This window comes from Littorina saxatilis, linkage group LG1 (genome assembly GCF_037325665.1).
Source record: "Littorina saxatilis isolate snail1 linkage group LG1, US_GU_Lsax_2.0, whole genome shotgun sequence".
Classification (NCBI taxonomy): Eukaryota; Metazoa; Mollusca; class Gastropoda; order Littorinimorpha; family Littorinidae; genus Littorina; species Littorina saxatilis.
In genome coordinates, this window is record NC_090245.1 from 102860678 (window position 1) to 102868772 (window position 8095).

Below are 8095 nucleotides of genomic sequence, written 5' to 3' on the forward strand. Positions count from 1 at the left end.
TGTCTCACACGGTTTAACACCTCATTCCTCTGCTGTTTATATTCGTCTGTCATCTTATTTTCCTTGAAATAATCTCTCAGAGCCATCGCCTCTATAATATCTGATGTTAACCAAGGCGGAAGTCTGGCATGTTTTACTCTATGCTGACGCAGGGGCACGTGTTTATCTATAATTGTGCTTAAAATGCTATACAATTGATCAAAAGCATCATCTGCAAGACTGAAATTAAAAACGCTCTGAAATGGAGCTTCACTAAGATCAAAAAAAATGCAGACTCATCAAAATGTCTAAAACTTCTGTATTCTATGGTCGTGTGGCCTTTTGGTCCTGATTTAGGCAAGCGCATAGAGACCGAACAAAAAATAGGCATATGATCGCTAATACTGGAATTGGACACATACACATTAGAAACAATCTTCTTATTATCAGTATATATGTGATCAATAAGAGTTGCAGTTGTGTCTGTTATTCTTGTTGGGTTCAGAACCAGTTGATGAAGACCTAATAAAGTTGTTGTTGAATTCCATACTGTTTGAGGCTTATTCAGATTAATATTAAAATCTCCAAGCAATACAATATCTTTATTGCGTGATTTGACTTTATCCATCATCTGAATGAAATATTCTGACCAAATCGACGTTTCGGCAGGGTTACGATATATATAACCTATGAGCAGAGGCGAGGATTTACAGTTTTTTACTTCAATCCAAATGCACTCAATATTGTCGTCCTCTAAATCAGTTCTTCGTGTTGCAAATTCAGAAATTGATTCATGAATATAGACTGCAATGCCTGTCTGATTCTTCCTTGCGCTGTCCCGTCGCAAAACAGAGTATTGGGGAATGTAAATCAAGTTATCGGCAATTCTCGAGTCGAGCCGTGTTTCGCTCATCCCAAAAACATGAACTGGCTTTGAGCTTTGGTTTAGCAGCACGCATATATCAGGCACTTTGTTAACGAGATGATAGACATTAAGATGTCCAACCTGGAGAGTGTGTTTTGACACGTTTAAATTCATAATATAATAAACAAAATTATTAACAACAACCAAAAATCTGAGAGATGAAATCAATAAACAAACACGGAGAAAAATTAATTCACAAAGAGTAAAAAGTGAAGCAAACAAGTTACGACTTCAGTAACTGGCTAACTTAAGGGAAAAGTCAAGTGAGAAGTAGTAAATCAGGATTTAAAAAAATTCTGCGAAATGTTATAAGCGTTCGATGCACAGCAATTATAAATGTTCCTGCTAGCACTGCACTCATACACATACAGAATATAATAAAATAAAATTGAACAGTTCGAACAGGGATGAACGATGCGCTACATTAAATCCCCACAACGCCAACACGATTTCACTTTCTTTAAGCAGAGGCATTCATAGTCTCTCCGCAAACGGGTCTGAATCGTAGATTAACACACACAAAGAAGAAACACACGCGTGTTTGGATGCAGATGTTTTCACACTGTTAAAGCAGCAGAATACTTGGGGGGTCGTGGACAAAATTAACACAATGTCTGGAGGTGTTGAACGACATAGTTAATAGTTATGAAATCGCATGTGCGAAATCACACTCGTTTAGGTACACTTATTAGTGTACTTTCAGTTACATGAGTTTAGACACACTCACTCACACATACGCACATACACTCACGCCCTACGTACATGCTTGAATTAGCCTTTTGAAACTACTTAGTAGGATGCTTGGTGCATCCCGGGGGGCCACTGCCCATAGAAGGACGGCTGGGTGTGTGCGTGCATAAAGGGGCTGAGTTGATATTGCCTGAAGGCGTTCATCCAAGGGGGGTAATACATTGTGGGATATTGATGTTCCCCACGTGGAGACAAGGGGAGACTGGGATGGCTGACGTGCTGTTGAGTAAATGGTTGGTTGGCCGGTGGCGGTAGTAGTGGTGGCTGTTTCTGCCACAGTTGCTGATTGAGAACATCCTAGGTGCCCTCCGTAAAGAGCGAACAATTTTCAAAGAATTTATTTTCTTACCCCTGAGCCATCGTGAACCCGTGTGATCCAGTTTCCCTTTTTCACAATGTAGTCGTCAGTTAGTCATTTGAATGCGACTCGATGTGAGCTTATCTACAATAGCACGTTTTTATGCACGAAACAAACGGCTGTGGTTCACAAGAACTCTAGCGATGGCTTTTGACTGTTGAGAGGAACGGCGATATGCATAAACCGTCGTCTGCTACGACCCTTGCGTGACCCTGCTTCCGGGCTTTTCTTTTTTCAAACTTTCACAACTTCGAATTGTACTGATCTTTTCTTGATGAAAAAAGAATTCTTTTATGATTAAAGAATGTTTGTGTAACAAGCTGTCAATGTATTATTTAGATTTTAAAAGTTAGGTCAAGCGCAAAATCGCACCACGGTCCAAAAACATTCTGATAATCATCGATCCACGGCTATGGCCAGTTTACATCGATAGAATGAGACCCGAAGGGAAGTAACTCATTTTTGACCTGAGTTCAGGATGGGTCCAAAAAGTGTTCGAGACAATCTGCAAAATTAATTCTTTAAAAATTGCTCGCTCTTTACGTAGGGCACCTAGGATGTTCCCGTTTGGTGAGCGTTCAAATGGAAGGGTGTTTGTACTGTGTGTAAAAGCCTGACAGTATCTGTGATGGTTTACGGGAGGCTTACTGTCCGGGCGTGATTTCCGGTATTGAATATTCATAACAGCCGTCCAGCACCAAAACGAGGCGCCATTGTTGTAGAGGAGCAAGTCCACGAAAATAAATTCTTTAAAAATTTCTCACGCTCGACAGAAAGCAGCCAGGATGTTCCCGTTCGGTGAGCGTTCAAATGGAAGTATGCTTGTACTGTATGTAGACGTTCGGGGAGCTCTGTGATGGTTTACGGGGGGGCTTACTGTGCCTTTAATCCGAGGCAACTTACAAAGTGAATAAATCATCTCGTACCGAACGCTCAAGGAAATGCTCAATAGAAGTTCAACAAATCTGCATAACAGTATGCCATTGTACTTGGCATTGAAACAACACACACTCGACCTTACGGTGCCTTCAGAAGTTCTGATGGAACTCACAGGAGGAAGAAGCAGCAGCAGAAATTAATTTGCCAGGGCAACCTCCTACCCAATGTTGTGTAAGCAAGTTTTTCCTGAATCTTCGTAGCTAAGGATAAGGAGCACTTGTCCTTAGAAGATCAGTGAAACTTCACATGCCTAAAGGAATAAGTCAAGTCTTCGAGCAGTGCAAGAGTCAATTCAGTTTACATTTTGTGTGTTTGAAATTCTGCGCTTGTCATTGACGATGTAAGTCAGAACTAGAAAACTTGATTTTTCTTGTTTAGGTGATCTTGCAATTCTGATGGATGTGTTCAGGACTAGTTCAAAAGGAGCACCATACTTTCTAACGTTTGTGTGGTGCGGTGTTGACGTGTCGTATTTGCACTTATTGCGTTGTGAACTAACGGTTAGCGGAACGTCACATCACTGCCACGCTGTACTTATACTGTAGAAATTGAGATCCACATTTCGAAAACAACAACAACAACAACAAGAAAACACTTGCATTCAAGTATTATAAAATGGGCACTGCAGAGCCAGAACCGGCAAAGGGCAAAAGGTCGCAGGGTCAAGGTCAAGGTAAAAACAGATCAAGGCCAGTGTCACCAAGGAACAAGGTTAAGCCTAGGAACAAACTCGGGCAAGTCGATCAAGACATACAATTGAATCGTCCGAGCGAAAGACCAAACGCTTCGGTGCACCAAGCTACCTCTTTCGAACATTTTGCTGACAATGTAACAGCCATAGGACTGTGCCAGATTGCGGATCGTCGAGCTAGCACTATCCGGAGAGTGATTTGGTTTGTCGTTTTCCTTGCAGCCTTGACCTTTACGACGTATCACGTGTCACAACGTGTGCACGCTTACTTCACAAAGCCTGTCAGGGTGAAGGTCAACCTCAAGGTATGTATCTGATATCGCCTGTATGTAATACGTATGCTCGTGTTTAATTGTGTATGTCATATGGAATAACTGCTGTTTGTATTATTTGCTTGTATAACTTGGTTTATTTATTTAATTGTGTACGTCTTCTTAGACGCGATGTATGTTGAACTAGATGATTACCCGCTTCGCCGGGTACCAAGAAGAAGTAGAGGAATACCCGGCTTCGCGGGGATGAAAGCGTTGTGGACAGTGACCTTCTAAAAAATAGTAACGGGAATATCCAGCTTCGCCGGGATGAAAGCGTTGTGGACAGTGACCTTCTAAAAATAGTAACGGGAATATGGATTGACGCCACACGAAGGAAGGGAGATAAACGCAAAACACTGGAGAAGATAAGGAAGAGTTACTGGGAATGGATCTGGGAAGATGAACAGAAAAACCAAAATCGGTTCAGCGCTGCGCGCTGAGAGCACGTGTTGAAAATTCTCATCGACCAGGTTGTGTCCGGGACCTACCTGCATATGCCCACCAAATTTGAAGCAGATCCATCGAGAACTTTGGCCGTGCATCGCCAACACACACACACACACACACACACACACACACACACACACACACACACACACACACACACGCACACACACACACTGACAGACAGACACAAGTCGTATATATAGAAGTTCTCATCACTGTCGCATTGCTGAGTAAATTACATGCAACGAAATCATGTTTACTATTTGAAGAGGCGATGGTTCTCGAAACCTGTGACAAGCATGCACGCACGCACGCACGCACGTACGCACGCACGCACGCACTTACTTACACACACACACAGACACACACACGCGCACGCACGCACGCACGCATGCACGCACGCACGCACCTACGCATGTATGCACGCACGTACGCACGTGCACGAGCGAGCGTGCAGGTGCAGGTGAAGGCAGGCACACACGCACATGATAAAAGAAAGTAAGAATGTATATAATGTTTTTAAACTTTTTTCTTTTACAAACGATTGCACACATCCGATCTTTTAATAACTATTCTCAGACCTCGCTGTGACTGTTGTCCTATTTATCACAGCGTCCCTCTTGGCAGCTGCGAAACCAAGAGGTGAGAATTCGACAATGAAGCCTTTCGTAGCACATAGTCAAATGTCTACCTCCCCCAGATTATTGTTATTATTGCATAATGACACGGAAGTGGGTTGTATACTCTTTTCTTTTTCTTCACAGGTAGACCATGAAATAACGTTCCCGACAGTGACGGTGTGCAGTGTCAGCTCAAACAGCCTGGAACAAGCGAATTCAACGCTCAACGTGAGTGTTGAGTGAAAGAAAAATGGACTAGACTTAAACGTGTGTTTTTGTGATTTTTCTTTTTGGTCAGCCACAGCACGTTTGAACAGTCAGATCAGCTAGATTACACAACTGTGGCTTTCAGACCAAACCAGACCAGTTCAGGGAGTGATGAAACGAGATCAAACCAGAAAAGAGTATAGACTAGAATAGACGATCGAGACGAGACGAGACGAGACTACACAATAGAAAGGTTAACAGTAGCCAGAACAGGAATTTTGCATTTAGACACCTTGCCAAATTCCTGGCCATATATAGTAAACAGGTTTTTACCTTGAGGGGTTTTAGGATTCCCCTCCACCCCCGTCCGCTTAATTAGAGGTAGTGAAGAAAGCAGGTGTGATACGATCAGCCATCAAAGCCTTCTAGCATTTTTACTGACCTATATTCAGGGGACAGAACTCAGATAAAATAATAAGGTTATCGTACTTGCTTTGGATCCTGGATGACTCAGGCATTATATACACAGTGTATACTGGACCGTATCCCCTTTTTCGTTAAATGTTTTGCTAATACCGTGTACGTGTGTCACTTCCGAGGTACACACCAGATTTCAGCTCAATCGGCGGATAAACACCTGAGATTTGAGTGCGGACAGAAGGACAACCTGACAAACAGACAAAGTAAATCCTATAGTACCCCATTTACAGGGCAGAAAAATGGAAGAAGTGTTTCACATCACTCAGAAGCAGTTCTACTGTATTCTTTTAGCGAAGCTTATTCTACCAACACAGACACAGACACTGACGCGTGCAACGAAGTGAGACAAGACATGACAGGACAGAAAAAAACAGGACAGGACAGGACAGGACAGGAAAAGACAGGACAGGACAGGACAGGGCAGGAAAAGACAGGACAGGACAGGAAAAGACAGGACAGGACAGGAAAAGACAGGACAGGACAGGAAAAGACAGGACAGGACAGGACAGGACAGGACAGGAAAGAACAGAAAAAGACACGACAGGAAAGACTCGACAGGAAAAGACAGGACAGGACAGGACAGGAAAAGACAGGACATGACAGGACAGGACAAGAAAAGACAGGACAGTACAGGAAAAGACAGAACAGGACAGTACAGGAAAAGACAGGACAGGACAGGACAGGAAAGGACAGAACAGGAAAGGACAGGAAAAGACAGGACAGGACAAGAAAAGACAGGACAGGACAGGAAAGGACAGGACAGTACAGGAAAGGACAGAACAGGACAGGAAAAGACAGGACAGGACAAGAAAAGACAGGACAGGACAGGAAAGGACAGGACAGTACAGGAAAAAAAACAGGACAGGACAGGACAGGAAAGAACAGGACAGGACTGGACAGGACAGGAAAAGACAGGACAGGACAGGGCAGGACAGGAAAAGACAGGAAAGGACAGGACAGGAAAAGACAGGACAGTACAGGAAAAGACAGAACAGGACAGTACAGGAAAAGACAGGACAGGACAGGACAGGAAAGGACAGAACAGGAAAATACAGGACAGGACAGGAAAAGACAAGACAGAAAAAGACAGGACAGGAAAAGACAGGACAGGAAAAGACAGGAAAAGACAGGACAGGACAGGACAGAACAGGACAGGACAGGACAGGACAGGACAAGACAGGAAAAGACAGGAAAGGAAAAGACAGGACAGGAAAAGACAGGACAGAACAGGACAGGACAGGACAGGAAAAGACAGGACAGGAAAAGACAGGACAGGAAAAGACAGGACAGGACAGGACAGGAAAGGACAGAACAGGAAAGGACAGGAAAAGACAGGACAGTCCAGGAAAAAACAGGACAGGACAGGACAGGTAAGGAAAAGACAGGACAGGACAGGACAGGAAAAGACAGGACAGGACAGGACAGGACAGGACAAGAGTTAACAAATTCAAACAAGAGCAGACCACAGACACAATAACAATAACAACACTTGATTGCTAATGGTTTAGTGTGGGAAATTGGGGTGAAAGTTTCCAAAGCCCTACCGCAAACAATATTGAATGCAAAGCAAATTGCATATATATACACACAACCCCCCCCCCCCCCCCCCAATCCCAAAACAATCGACAAGACCGCCAAGCAAGTTTTAAACATGTTTCAAATCGCTTCACACTGTATGATACGGTGCTCTCTACCTTTTCTTAAGAAAGGGAACAGTTGGCATACTGACAGAAAGAAATTTGGTCCGCCAAACACCGCGGCCTTGGGTTTCCTTAGCAGTGACAAAACTACCATTACTCCTTATTGTCTGTATTATTCATACTAGGAGCTACACAAATTCATTGATTTTAATCGAAACAGTGGGAAGAAGGGGGTATGAAAGAAAACGGGTTCTTTTGGCTAATTAAAAAAAAAGAAAATCTATTGCATGTGTCCTTACATTTCTAGGAAAAGGAAAGGTACACAAGTTCAGTTTCTTTGTCCGGAGACCAGGTAGGTATTTTCAGTGCAAGATCCCTTGAAGGTCCTTGTCTACATTTTTATACCGAAATCGCCATTTGACCATTAAAATGCAGAGTCTATTATCTACAAATATAAACAATACACCCCCTTTCGATCAGGAAAGACGAAGCCAGTGTAGCCGTTTGAAAATTCATTGTAGTATTCCAGCGTAGTACTCATAGTAGGATATCCTTATTTGGAAAATGCCAAGCGCAAAACTCCTCTCAAATCCCGTGCATTTCGTGCGTTTAAAAAAAAGCGTGGACAGCGCTCCAGTGTCAAACTGTTGCTGCACTTGTTTGGGCGTGGCTATAAGCATAGTGACATGAATTTGATTGGAAAGGATTTTTAGGCAAAGCACATGTTCTCAGCAAACAGAAAACA